The following is a 13075-nucleotide window of genomic DNA, read 5'->3' as shown; positions in this document are numbered from 1 at the left end:
TTTGCAGATGGTGTTAGGGGAATTTGCCAGTAGCTTTTGGTTAGATCTAATGTAGTGAGGTACAGACTATTGGCTAAGGTTTCCACTAATTCATCAATGCGGGGCATCGAATATGTGCCAAAATGGGAGACTTTGTTTAATTTCCTAAAATCGTTGCAAAAACGAATACTCCCGTTTGGCTTGGCCACTAATACAATGGGGCTATTCCAGTTGCTATTGGATTGCTCAATGACATCAAGGTCCAACATTTTTTTAATTTCCTGGTTCACCACTACACGTCTAGATTCAGGAATGCGGTATGGTCTTACTCTCACCACCACCCCTGGAGGTGTAACTATGTCGTGTTCTATGAGCCTGGTACGGCCTGACACCTCAGAAAACACGTCAAGGTTTCTCTGAACCATTTCCTCATTCTGTCGTCTTCGCCCTGGGGACAGATTTTCCCTTATGGGAACTTTATTTTCCTGCACAACTGCGTTTACCAACACAACGCAAAATGACATGATATGTCTGAATAGGTTTTCTCCTGCCTTCCTGCCTGACTTTATAATTAACAGGCCCCATAGCCTTAATCACCTCACATGGCCCCTGCCAATGGGTAAAGAGCTTACTCTCTTGTGTGGGTACCAGGACCAGAACTTTGTCACCTGGTTGGAAAGCCCTAAGTACAGCTGACTTATCGTAGTTTCTTTTTTGTCTCCCCTATGCCTCATGCATATGTTGTTGTACCAAAGGGGTGATCTACCCCAACCTGTCATACAACTGGGACAAAAACTGGATCACATTGGGTTCTTTTGGACTCTGTTGCTCCTAACCCTCCTTGAGAACATCCAAAATGCCCCTTGGCTGCCTGCTATACAACAACAGCCAGTAGATGCTTGAGGCACCTCCCTCACTGCGAACATTAAATAGGGTAATAGCACATCCCAGTCCTGTTTTTCCTGTGCCACTGCCTTCCTCACCATATGTTTGAGTGTCCTATTAAAATGTTCCACTAACCTGTCAGTCTGCGGGTGATATACTGATGTGTGTAATGTTTCTACTTTTAACAACCGGCATAGTTCTTTCATTAGACGGGACATAAAGGGAGTACCCTGTTCAGTCAACCCAACCTGGTACAATACAGAAGGAGTTCTTTTGCTATTGTACTGGACTTTATATTGCGCAAAGGTATAGCATCGGGATACCTGGTGGCATAGTCCACTATGACCAATACATACCGACGGCCACGGGCCGACTTCTCTATTGGGCCCACCAAATCCATACCAATACGCTTAAACAAGGTCTGCACCACAGGGATGGGAACTAGTGGGGCCCGATAGTCTAGCTTCTGACATGTTCTCTGACATACTGGACACGTTCGGCAAAACCTTTTTTTTTTTTATTGCCTCGTACACTCCTGGCCAATAGAACCTGATTATTATCCGCTCCTGTGTTTTATCTTCCCCCAAGTGCTCCCCACACAGATGTCTGTATGTGCAGCTTTGAGAACAATGATGTATGGATTTGCTCTACAGTTCTACCCTGTACATTAGTAACTCTATACAACATTTTATGTCTTTTTTTTTTCAGCAATGCTAAAGATTTTATGCTAATATATAGGTTTATTTGAACATAATTAAATGCACTGCGTATCCACATATTCTGTCATTTACAAACAAGCGACAGAGATTAGTAGTTACCGACTTTGCACATGTTTTTATAGAGCCAAAATGACATCTCTTACATTCTGAAGATACAAGACTCTGAGAAACTTTGTAGGAATGCATGCAGACTTGAAATTTGCACTTCCTTTAATGTGGGTCACTACTTACTTATATATACACTTCAATGGTCAGGTTGAGTTCAGTAGGAAGTGAGGCGCAGGCCATGTGAGATATGTATGCAATGACAGTCATGAACAGTCGTGTCATTGCAAAAGGGGCGGAGCATTGCCATGTGGCACGGCGTGAAAGCACCAGTCTTGGCTATGGGAGCTCCATGTGGGAACCAGAGTCTATTTAAGACTCTGGCATTTCACCCAGAGTGGTGAGCAGCCATTTTACAAGACAGGACCCAGGAAGGAGACTGGAATGGAGGTCCCGGGTCCAAGGCTAGGGTGTGTGTGCGAGGGATACCGCTAAGGACATCAGTGATGGGGGGGATTCAGAGCCCCCAAGTTAAAGAGGCCCCAAAACATCAGGCTATAAGCAGCAGGAGTATCCCCACCTTCAGGGGTATCCCAGAGGAGGCACAAGTGAAGGTGTGAGCAGTAGTCAATGCATGAGAGCTGGAAAACTGTGTACAAGAGGGGGAGAGTTCTCCCAAGCAATGGTGCCAAAGGAAAAAGAGGGACCTTTACAATGGAGGTTATTTGGAGGAGAATGCCTGTAAGAGAAGCCTGGATGGACAAAGAGAGACCCATGGAAGGTGTGAGTGTGATTGGCTAAAAACCACATGTGATGGGAGAGAGGACCCTGCATAGAGTCCCCTTATAAAGGCCCTCATATTTTGAAGGGGGTTCATTGCAGATGCAGCTGGCTAGCAGGAGCTGAATTATGGGAGAAGCTCCCCCTGGAAGTGAAGCCCCATGAAAAATACTCCCATAACGTGAGGGAGGGTCACTGCAACTAGGCAGTTGGCTGCTCTGGAGGAAAGGAGTCCAACCAGTGAGATGTAGATGGAATCCTGTGGTTTAGTAGCCATTATTTCAAGTAAGGCAGTGTCCCTGGCTATTGGGATGTATTGAAGAGCTCTGCCTAATTAACCACCTATGAAATTACACCAATTACTGCAGCATATTTCCTAGTAGTGAAAGGTCCCTATATATTGGGATAATATTTGACAGTGGCAGTGTGAGATGCAGCAGTGGGGCTGAAGTAAGAGGGTCCTGTCAAGAATGGGGTGTACTATGGCAAGGAGAATACCTGGATACTGGGATGTTAGTTAATATTTGTTGGAGCGTGAGCATGAACCTCCAAAGTATGCCCTTTGTGTACGGACAGCTAGTAACGAGAGAGACAAGTAGAATTGCCCATTCATTCTGTGGAGCATTTATGTCAGGCACTGATGTTGGACGAGAATGTCTGGCTCGCAATCTCCGTTCCAGTTCACCCCAGTTCATCCCAAAAGTGTTAGATGGGTTTGAGGTCAGGGCTATGTGCGGGCCAGTCAAGTTTTTCCACATCAAACTCATAAAACCATGTCTTTCTAATCCTTGCTTTGTGCACTGGGCCATATTCATGTTGAAATAGAAAAGTGCCTTCCGCAAACTGTTGCCACAAAGTTGGAAGCATAGCATTGTCCAAAATGACTTGGTATGCTGAAGCATTAAGATTGCCCTTCACTAGAAATAAGGGGTCTAGCCCAAACCCTGAAAAACAGCCCCATATCATTGTCCTTCGTCCATCAAACTTCACAGTTGGCATAATGCAGTGAGGCAAGTAACGTTCCGCCGCATCCGCCTCAACCCAGACTCGCCCATCTGACTGCCATACAGAGGAGCGTGATTCGTCACTCCACGGAAGATGTTTCCACTACTCCACAATCCAGTGTCATTGTGTTTTACAGCACTCCATCTGATGCTTGGCATTGGTCTTGGTGATGTGAGGTTTGCATGCAACTGCTCGGCCATGGAAACCCATTCCATTAAACTCTTGCAGCACAATTTGTGTGCTTGCATTAATTCCAGTGGAAGTTTGGAACTCTTCAGCTATGGAATTAGCAGAGCGCTGGTGACTTTTACGCACCATGCGCTTTAGTAGTCATTGACCCCGCTCTGTGATTTGATGTGGTCTTCTGCTTCATGGCTGAGTTGCTGTTGTTCCTAAACGCTTCCACTTTCTAATAATATCACGTACAGTTGACCATGGAACATCCAGCAGGGATGAAATGTCTTATTGCAAAGGTGGCATCCTATCACAGTACCAGGCTTGAAGTCACTGAGCTCTTCAGAACAACTCATTTTGTATCACAAATGTTTGCAAATGGAGACTGCATAGCTAGTTGCTTGATTTTATACACCTCTGGCATCGGGTCTGATTGAAACACCTCAATTCAATAATTTACAGGTGTGGCCAAATACTTTTGTCCATATAGTGCATGTCCATTGCAACTGTTATAGTATGTGCAAGATGAGAAGACATTGATAAATAAAATTCTGCTTCTTTTTGCTAAGAGATGACCTGGCGCCCAATAATTATTTGGCATTTGCACTACAGGGTTCAATCCATGTAAATTGTGTTTAAAGTTTAAACACACATATATTCAGTGAACCATCTGGTTGCAGCTGCCACAAGCACACCATAGTCAAATCAAAAGCATAGGGCAACAGCGAGCAGGTACAACATCACGATTCCCAAGTAAGTGACAGTACAGCACATGACCAGCAGGGGATTCACATAACGTCATAATTGCTAAGAGCTCATTCATGATGGGAGCTGTCGAGTTGGTTGTGAGTGGTCCTATATGCTTTTGTTTTTTTTTGCTAATGGCAGTATCTATAAGAGATGAAGAGGATGCCAGGGATGCCTACTTGGATCTAGATGGAAAATAAAGAAGGTAAAGGAGGGATGTGTAAGGGTGTTCTTATGTCAAATAAATGTGTCACAATCTGCCTCCGGCTGCAGTACGTCATCTTCTCTATGGATGCAGTTTTTCCAATTCCAGATCCTGCCTACAAGATTTTAACTTCTCATTATTGTACTTGGATCCTAACCACCTGTGTCTAGCCTTTATAAGACGGACTGTTCCAGCAAACTGTGCAAATTCATCATTTGCCTCTGTTGCTGGTCCCTCTGAGAATTTCCTTTCTCAGAGGGATTGTCCCCTGGTATCTGACCCTTGTTTGTTCCATCATCTTGCACCTTTCTTGTGACCCAGACTGTGGCTTTGTTTAACTTTGCTCCTGTCTACTCCCTGGTATGGTTGTGGATCTCTTAACTTCTGACACTGGCTTGACTGACTTTCCTCCTGTCTGATCATCCTGTGTTACTTGCTCCTCAGCTAAACCTGGTAATTCTGGTATCCTGTGCCTGCACTTCATCCATTGTACCTGGGAAGCCGCATCTCCACTTTTTGAGCTAAACCTGGTATATCCTGTTATCAGTATCTGCAGTTTACCCTTTGGATCTGGAATCCTGTGTCTCCATCTTCCAAGCAAATCTGGCAATACTGTTGTCCTGTGTCTTCACTTAACCCATTGTACCTGGGAAGCTGCATCTCCACTTTTTGAGCTAAGCCTGGTATATCCTGTTATCAGTATCTGCAGTTTACTCTTTGTATTTGGTATCCTGCGTCTCCAGACTCCAAGTAAACCTAGTAATCCTGCTATCCTGCACCTGTTGTTCATCCACTGTACCTGGTATCAAAGCCTCTCCTGCTTCAGAGCAAACCTGGTAATCCTGCAGTTCAGCCATTGTACCTGCTACTCCTATGGACTTGTGCTTGCTGTTGAACCATTGACTGCAGTGAGTTTATACCGGTGTGATCTGTGTTTGAAATAAAGACTCTGGGCCTGATTCATTAAGGATAATAAAGCAAAAAAATGAGTAACTTTGAACCTTGGCAAAACCATGTTGCATTGGAGGGGGATGAAAATTTAAAATGTGTGGACAGATGTATAGAAGGGGTACGGCATGTCCTAGATCAACTTTAAATTTCAGTGTACAAATAAAGCTATGAAGTAATTATTTGCTACATGAAAAAGCCAGTATTTAACATATATGCAAAATAATAAACTAATTTGCACCCCTTGCATGTTGTAAAATGGTTTTGTCCAGGAAAAAACTTTTTTTTGCATTAGTTTCCTTAATGAATCAAGCCCTCTGTTATCTTCTCACAACTACTCTCCATGGTAGTCATACTGGGAAATCTGACAAAATGTATTTTTGAAATGGTATGTTTTATTTACATTTTTTCCTACAGGTTCCAGAGGGCCCTTGGTGACAGGACATGCTGGAACTTATTGTTCACCAACCAGTATGCCTTGGCAGCCATGGGTATGCTGGTACTTGTAGTACTACAAATACCAGCATGCCCAACACTTAATGGCAGCCTTGGCATAGTGGGACATGTAGTGTACCACAGACAAAATGGTAATTAAATCTATTTGTTATATTAACCCACACCCACCGCTCCAGTGTTATGGGAATAGAACTGCTGCTTTTCAGTACTGGGCGGGGGGGTTACATATTTTTTTTTGCAGGTCTGAACCCCCTATGCAATCCAGCCACATGCTGATTGGACGAGGGCTGGTATGGCAGTATGTCGGAGACATAATGCCACAGATTTGCTGCTATAGTCCCACCAGATCTGGCTGGCAAAGCCTAGTGCTGGTAGTGGTCAATTCCGGAGTCTGCCATACTTTCCCCCGATTTTTCCAGCACTAAAGCTGATGAAACCTGTTTTTGGACGGCCCGCTTTTTTAATTATTTTTATTTTTTTATTACACAACAACATCCAGTATTCTACTGCATATACACAGTTCAAAATAATGCTTTTTGCGCTTACAAGTCAGACTTACATCCGACTCTACATGACCCCGCCCCTATTGTCTATTAAAACCCTACCTAAAAATTCCTTACCTTGCTATAGTGGACTAAGCAGGAATCACACAGCTCTTTCTCACAGAGGATGGAGGCCACATGGTTCAGACTTCCTCTGATGATTCATGACCTCTCTGCATTGTACAAGGGCAGTCACATAATGCTGAGGAGGTCACATGATGCAGAAATTGGCTATTCAGGCCATATAATAACACCTGGAGCCACGTGTTAAGCTCTGCATTCATGATGCAAAGAATATGAGCTCCAGCTGATGACGCTACAAAATAATACTGGGGCTAGTTCCAGAACCCCATACCTTGTTAGATGCGCACAGAATATGTCCAAGGGGAGGTATAACACTGCTGATCACGTTGCTGTAGTTTAAACAGGTTTGTAATATTTTGGGTGTTTTCTGACATTGTGTAATGTACGTTACATTTTCTATTAAATAAAAAAATCCCCCACTAACATGTTGCCCTTGGGGGAAAGCAGAACCCACCAACAGAGTGATGTCATGTGTGTTGAAGATATTCCACCCAAAACTGAAAATCCTAATTATTTGGGATTATTCTTTAATAAAATTATGCCAACATTTTGTAGACCACATTTATAGAAAGATTTGTTTATGGGGTGAGAAGAATGTCATTTAGGTTGGTGCCACCAGCAGCAGAATGCTTGAAACCATTGTTCTGTTTAAAACCATATATGTGTTCCGTGATCATTTGCAATATGGTTAATCCTGATGTCATATTTTGGGAAGAAAAAAATCTGTTCCTACAAAACAGGAAAAGCCAGTCCAGGATCCTGGTGCGAGTTTGTTCTAAAGGAAAAAACAGCTCTGTAAATAATGAGTGAAAAATGTATTCACTTCCCTGGTCTGAAATGTATGGTAATTACTATGCTTGTTTGTTTCTAATAGAATTTATTAGTTACAGATTTTACCACAAAACATTTCAAAACCATGTCTGGATGTAAACATTGTATGTAACACTAATATTATCACAGGCTCTCAATTAATTGAGTGCGGATCCCACTAAGCGATTGCAGATGCAAGTTATATGCTGTGAATTATTCAATTTAAAAACATATATTAAAAAAACACTTAAATATTGACAGAGTATGGGTGTCATTAGGTGTTATAAGTAAATCTAAATCTCACTTGCAAAATTCCACTTTGTTTTAATCGAAAGTGCATTACTAAAGCATCATAATTTTATTCATGGTTCACACCACTCCTGGGTGATTTTCAGGCATCCTGGGGCTGTCTTGCTGTTGGCAATCTTACCTACCTTTTCTACCTCAAAGGACTGTGATACTTACATATATTTTTATGAATAAATGACAATAAAAAAAAGCACATACATGTGGCCTGAGCCTGAGGTTATTAAACTCATGAAAGGGGTTAGTATTGTAGTTGGCTAACATTTAGCTAACATTAAACAAGATTGTTTATTAATATTTCTGCCTTATCTGTTAGAAATGTTAGTAATGTTTAAACAAAACGTCTCCTTTTTCTAACATACAATATTTTATTGGTCCAATGGCAGTATACATTATCCCTGACTGTGCGGCAGAGAGGGGCCATGACTTTGACCTCCCAGATCCACTGCTTGGCCCCAGCCATTAGCTGCCTGGTGGTGCTATGCAGCTTCTGGATCACAATCAGCACCAATGTCTGAACTCGGCCTGGGGCTGGTGCTTCTTCGGAACTTGGAGCCTAGGCTTGGGCTTCCAGTTACAGAATGATTTGAAAAAAAATTATAATTTTGTTTGGGGGGGTTAAAAATTTAAAAAAATAGAAGAACATATATAAAAAATACTAATAAAGTTTTAAAACAATTGTAAAGCTAGAAAAAAAAATATTAAAATGTTACTAATAAAGCATTTTTATCTTACAGTATCCCTGGCTATCTCCATCCTGAGAAAGCTGTCACTGACAGGGAGGGTTTCTTAAATAAGGAGAAGCCCTAAATCCGGAGAAAATTCCCATTTGATAAAAAAAGATGTCTGTAAGAAATTATGCTAAAGAATTATCCTTAATCAAATACATTATGTGTAGAGAATAGAGAACAGGGGGTAAATGTATGAATCTCTGGATTCTTCATCTCCGGCGAGTTCAGCGTCTTCAGCGCTTAAATTTAAAGTGGCACTGCCTTGTAAAGGGAGACTTCCCTTTACAAGGCAGCGCCGCTTTAAATTTAAGCGCTGAAGACGCTGAACTCGCCGGAGATGAAGAATCCGGAGATTCATACATTTACCCCCAGGTCTATTATATTTAAGATGGTCAAGTTCATTTCAACTCCTAAGATATATAAATTAATACTTAATACTGAATACTTACACGTGCATGGCTTAATCTTTGAGACAAGCATATGCTACTGGCAGGATCAACCAGGTATGTAATTATATAACAAAAAGTGTTCCAGGCCTACCAGTCCATGTATTCTGTGAATAGTACTTTTACAGAGTGGCTCCAGCACTGGCTTAACATAGCAATGTCTCCTGACTGCCTTCTATACTGGGGAGGGAAAGAATCTCAGGAGGCCCTAAACCTGAGGACACAGCAGTCTGTAAATAGCGCTGATGCCTTGTAATGCAAACCAGCTTATTATATGTTCATACTTGCATGAAAGACATCGTCCTTCTGAAACGCTGTCAACTTTGTAAGGTTGTGTGAGGACCACAGAGAAAATTTTGCTGTATAAAGCAATGTTTAATGTCCTTTTAAGATAGTCACTTGGGCTGTTTAAGATAATAACTTAGTAGTATTATTGATATAATACACAAACTGTGGTAAAGAGACTTCCTAGTTTAAATGTGCATTGTTAATTCAATGGTTACTTTTTAGAGTATGTCAATAATTAGAAATTAACTTTTTGTAATTGTCTTTTTAATTTCTTTCATGGTAGCAGGACATCTTTCTTTTTAAACTACTTTTTATTTTCTGAATCTGTCTCTCCCTAAACTTTGCACATTAGACAGATGGAAAGAAAAATAGATCAAAAGTACTCTTCATTCTATGCCAAGCATGTCAAAAGCTAATGCAAGGAAATGCCAATCCACTATTTTTCCACAACAGAGCAGTCAACTTGAAAAACTTTTTTTCCAGTGAGAATAACTTTGGGGCAACTTTACCTAGTGGTCTAGGGGGCTCACTGCCACAATTTAACTTTTGCATTGTGTGCTGAATAACTAATGCATTCATAAATGAATAGTATATACTGTTAAATGAAGAAGGTGTTAGTCCAAAAACATTATATGCAGTGCACCGCACACTGCAAAATGAATATGCTAATACATTATGGAGTACAAAAGTACTTTGCTGAAGTCTTCCATTAGCCTGCTATTACAGCATAAGCTAAATCACACGGCACACATTATTGCAACAAATTATATAATGGCCATTCTTTGTTTGTCAAAATAAGAAGTACTTATTGCAGCAAAGAAAAATACTCAGCATGCATGGTATGGTAAAAATGGTAGAAACAGAAGTTATCAGCATATAAGGACCACATGGCCTATCTAGTCTGCCCAATTTTATTCAAGAAATCTCATATTTAGAATAGACTTAAGTCTTTCTCAAGCGTGTTTTAATTCTCCCATCATATTATCCTCTATCACCTCTGTTGGACAGCTATTCCACCTATCTACTATCATTTTGGTCAAGTCATTCAAATTTCCCTTAAATCGCAAACACACATTAATATATGCGTGTGAGTATGTGTGTGGGTAAGTAGGTGTGTATGTACATAAACACATATATATATATATATATACATACAATATATATATATATATATATATAAGTGGTGGTATGGAAAATACATCTACCCAATCTATATAATTTACTTAGCCCTCTTACTTTACTTTATTTTTTACATAATTGAAAAACTTTTCTCCATCACCATCAAACTGCTCCAAATACATTGAGAGGCCGTGGAAATCTTTAACCTCCACCATTAACTGACCCCCATCTGCTATATGTCTGCTCAGGAGGTCAGCCAAACCAAAAATCACCATCCTCAGGACCTTGCCCTTGTGTAGGCATTAGAGCCAACTGTTTAAAATGATCGGGAGTGGTCAAGATACCTCCCCCATATGCAGGGGTCGGCTGGGCTAGGCCCAGAGCGGGCTACCTTGGGTTGGGTCACTGCATTTTTTTCCCATTAAATAAGCTGCTGAGTCGGGTCTTGCTCCCTGGGCTAAAATTTGCCAGCCCTCTTCTGCCCATACGACTGAAAAATGCCATACATAGATATGATTAGAAGCAGCACAAATATTGTGGGTGCTTGATATACCAACATGGCCTTATTAAGAGTTCAGGCCACCCTAGGCTAATACACTCTTAGCCCCCCTCGCCTTCCACGACAGGTTAATAAGCGGTAGATAGAAAGGAACTAGTTCTTAATGTAACATTTAGCTTCCTTCACCACTCCATCAATGTTTATGTTCCTGTGTTTTTGAAACTTTGTCACTCATTTCCTTTTCATTAAATTCAGAACTGTATAGAGGAGGCATGAACGAGCAATACTGAGGGTGAAGATGGAAGGGCTGTCAAGCCTATTTCTCTTGCCATCCTTATCTCTCCTACTCGCTTATCCGCAAGTGCATGCATTTCACCCCCAAAATTTTTTATTCCCCCCAAAAAAAGTCTTGCGCCCTAGGCTGCAGCCTAGTGGATAATCAGGCCCTGGGTACCAATGATGGGGTAATCCACTTGAACCCTCCATAACACTCCACAGTATACAGATTTGACTTCTCAACTTTGTGCAGCCCACCACACATCAGCTGCTTTCTGCACTATAACCTCAATATTCAAACACAATATATTCAGACCAGTCTCTGTAATATGCACCCCATGACTCCTATAAAGGCATGTATTGCCACCTTCTAATTGAATGTGTCCCCATTGTGATCCTCAAACTTTGCCATCAACTTGTTAATTTTAATCTTGGCCTGATTTACATTATTGTGAGATCTACTATGCTGCAAGCACCTCCATGTCACCATCTCGGACTACACCACTATTAAGTTAAGAAGTAGTACCCATATCCAGAAAATATCCTGCTTAGTTTTACCAATTCACACGTCAGCCTCCGCATGCCGACTGCATATCGGCAGCTCACAATCCCATGTCATGGCCTCGCCTTTTGCCAGCAGGTCTGAACATTGCCTGACACATTGTTCAAAATACAAAGGAGCACATCACTATCTACACAAGGCACTGTACTGAATCTGAAACGGAGTAAACAAAACAAAACAGCAGCAAATAACCACTTCTGGGGGGATGATGGTGTTGGTGTGCCTGACCTCCCCCACACTTGAAGATGAATTGCATACACTTTTGTTTTCTGGCATAGAATTTGTTTTTGGGCACGCGCAGAGCAATTTAACGCAAAATACAGCATCAGGCCCTGTATGTTTTCCCCGTGTGTTTGTAAGTTTCCTCTGGGTGCTACAGTTTCCTCCCACAGTACATACTGTTAAGTTAATTGGCTGTTGAAATTAATGGATCCTTGTGTGGCAGCAGAAACAATGGTTATTAACATATGATGCTAATTGCTTTCTCCACTTATGTAATCAATAAATGCTATGGCCAATTTGCATCCATGCAGGTGTTGGTGTGTGTTCTTGAGTTGCAGGTATGTCATGGTGTGAATTGAAAACATTATAATTGATGTTACACAATCAGGGTCTTAGGGTGTTATATGGGCAGAAAAAGGGATATGTTTTTTTTATTTATTTCATTTTTCACATTTTTTTTCTACAATCTATTTCATGCAAGATAGCTGATCTAGATACCAGGAGGAAGTCCTTGTTGGTGTCACATTGGACATCATCGTAATTTCCTGTGACAATGCACAAGCAGCCTGGTGATTTCATATTAGTACAAACAGTGGTGAGTTTTGAATACATCACAAAGACAGGAACTGAAAATGTTTCATGACCCCATCAATGGAACTGATAGCTGTCAATTGACAGTTGCAACTGGGATGTTGGGGGTCATGTTGGAGGGCGATCCTCCAATTTTGTGATATTTAAAGCAGAAATTAGACATGTTATTTGAAAAAAAATATATTAAGTAATTTTTAGGCATCTGATTTTTCTTAGCTGTCTTCTACAAATCATTATCTCCTTTTCAAAATCACACTGGAGGGCAAAAAGTATGGCTGCCACCAGCCACACACAAAGCTCACAGCATTTCATGTGAAGACAGGTGAGAAGGAGAGGAGGATTTTACAGTACACAGAACAGGCAGAGGGAGGTATGTTCTAAAGTCTCTGCTGGCTACTGTCAGGATTGCCCAGGTATGACCACGGAGAGAGCGTAAGTGGTTAAAGTGGCTTTATTAAGAACACAAATAACAATCCACCACGGATTGTGGCACAGATATACCAAAATGGAAAGACAGAGCAACAGTTCAATGAGATCAACAATATAGAAGACTTAACAGAACTTGGTAATGCAGACTGGAGATGACAACTTGGTAATGCAGACTGGAGATGACAACTTGGTAATGCAGACTGGAGCTGACAACTTGGTAATGCAGA

Source organism: Mixophyes fleayi, chromosome 2, assembly GCF_038048845.1.
Source record: "Mixophyes fleayi isolate aMixFle1 chromosome 2, aMixFle1.hap1, whole genome shotgun sequence".
Taxonomy (NCBI): domain Eukaryota; kingdom Metazoa; phylum Chordata; class Amphibia; order Anura; family Limnodynastidae; genus Mixophyes; species Mixophyes fleayi.
The sequence above is the reverse complement of the archived record's forward strand: the minus strand, read 5'-3'. Positions refer to the sequence as shown.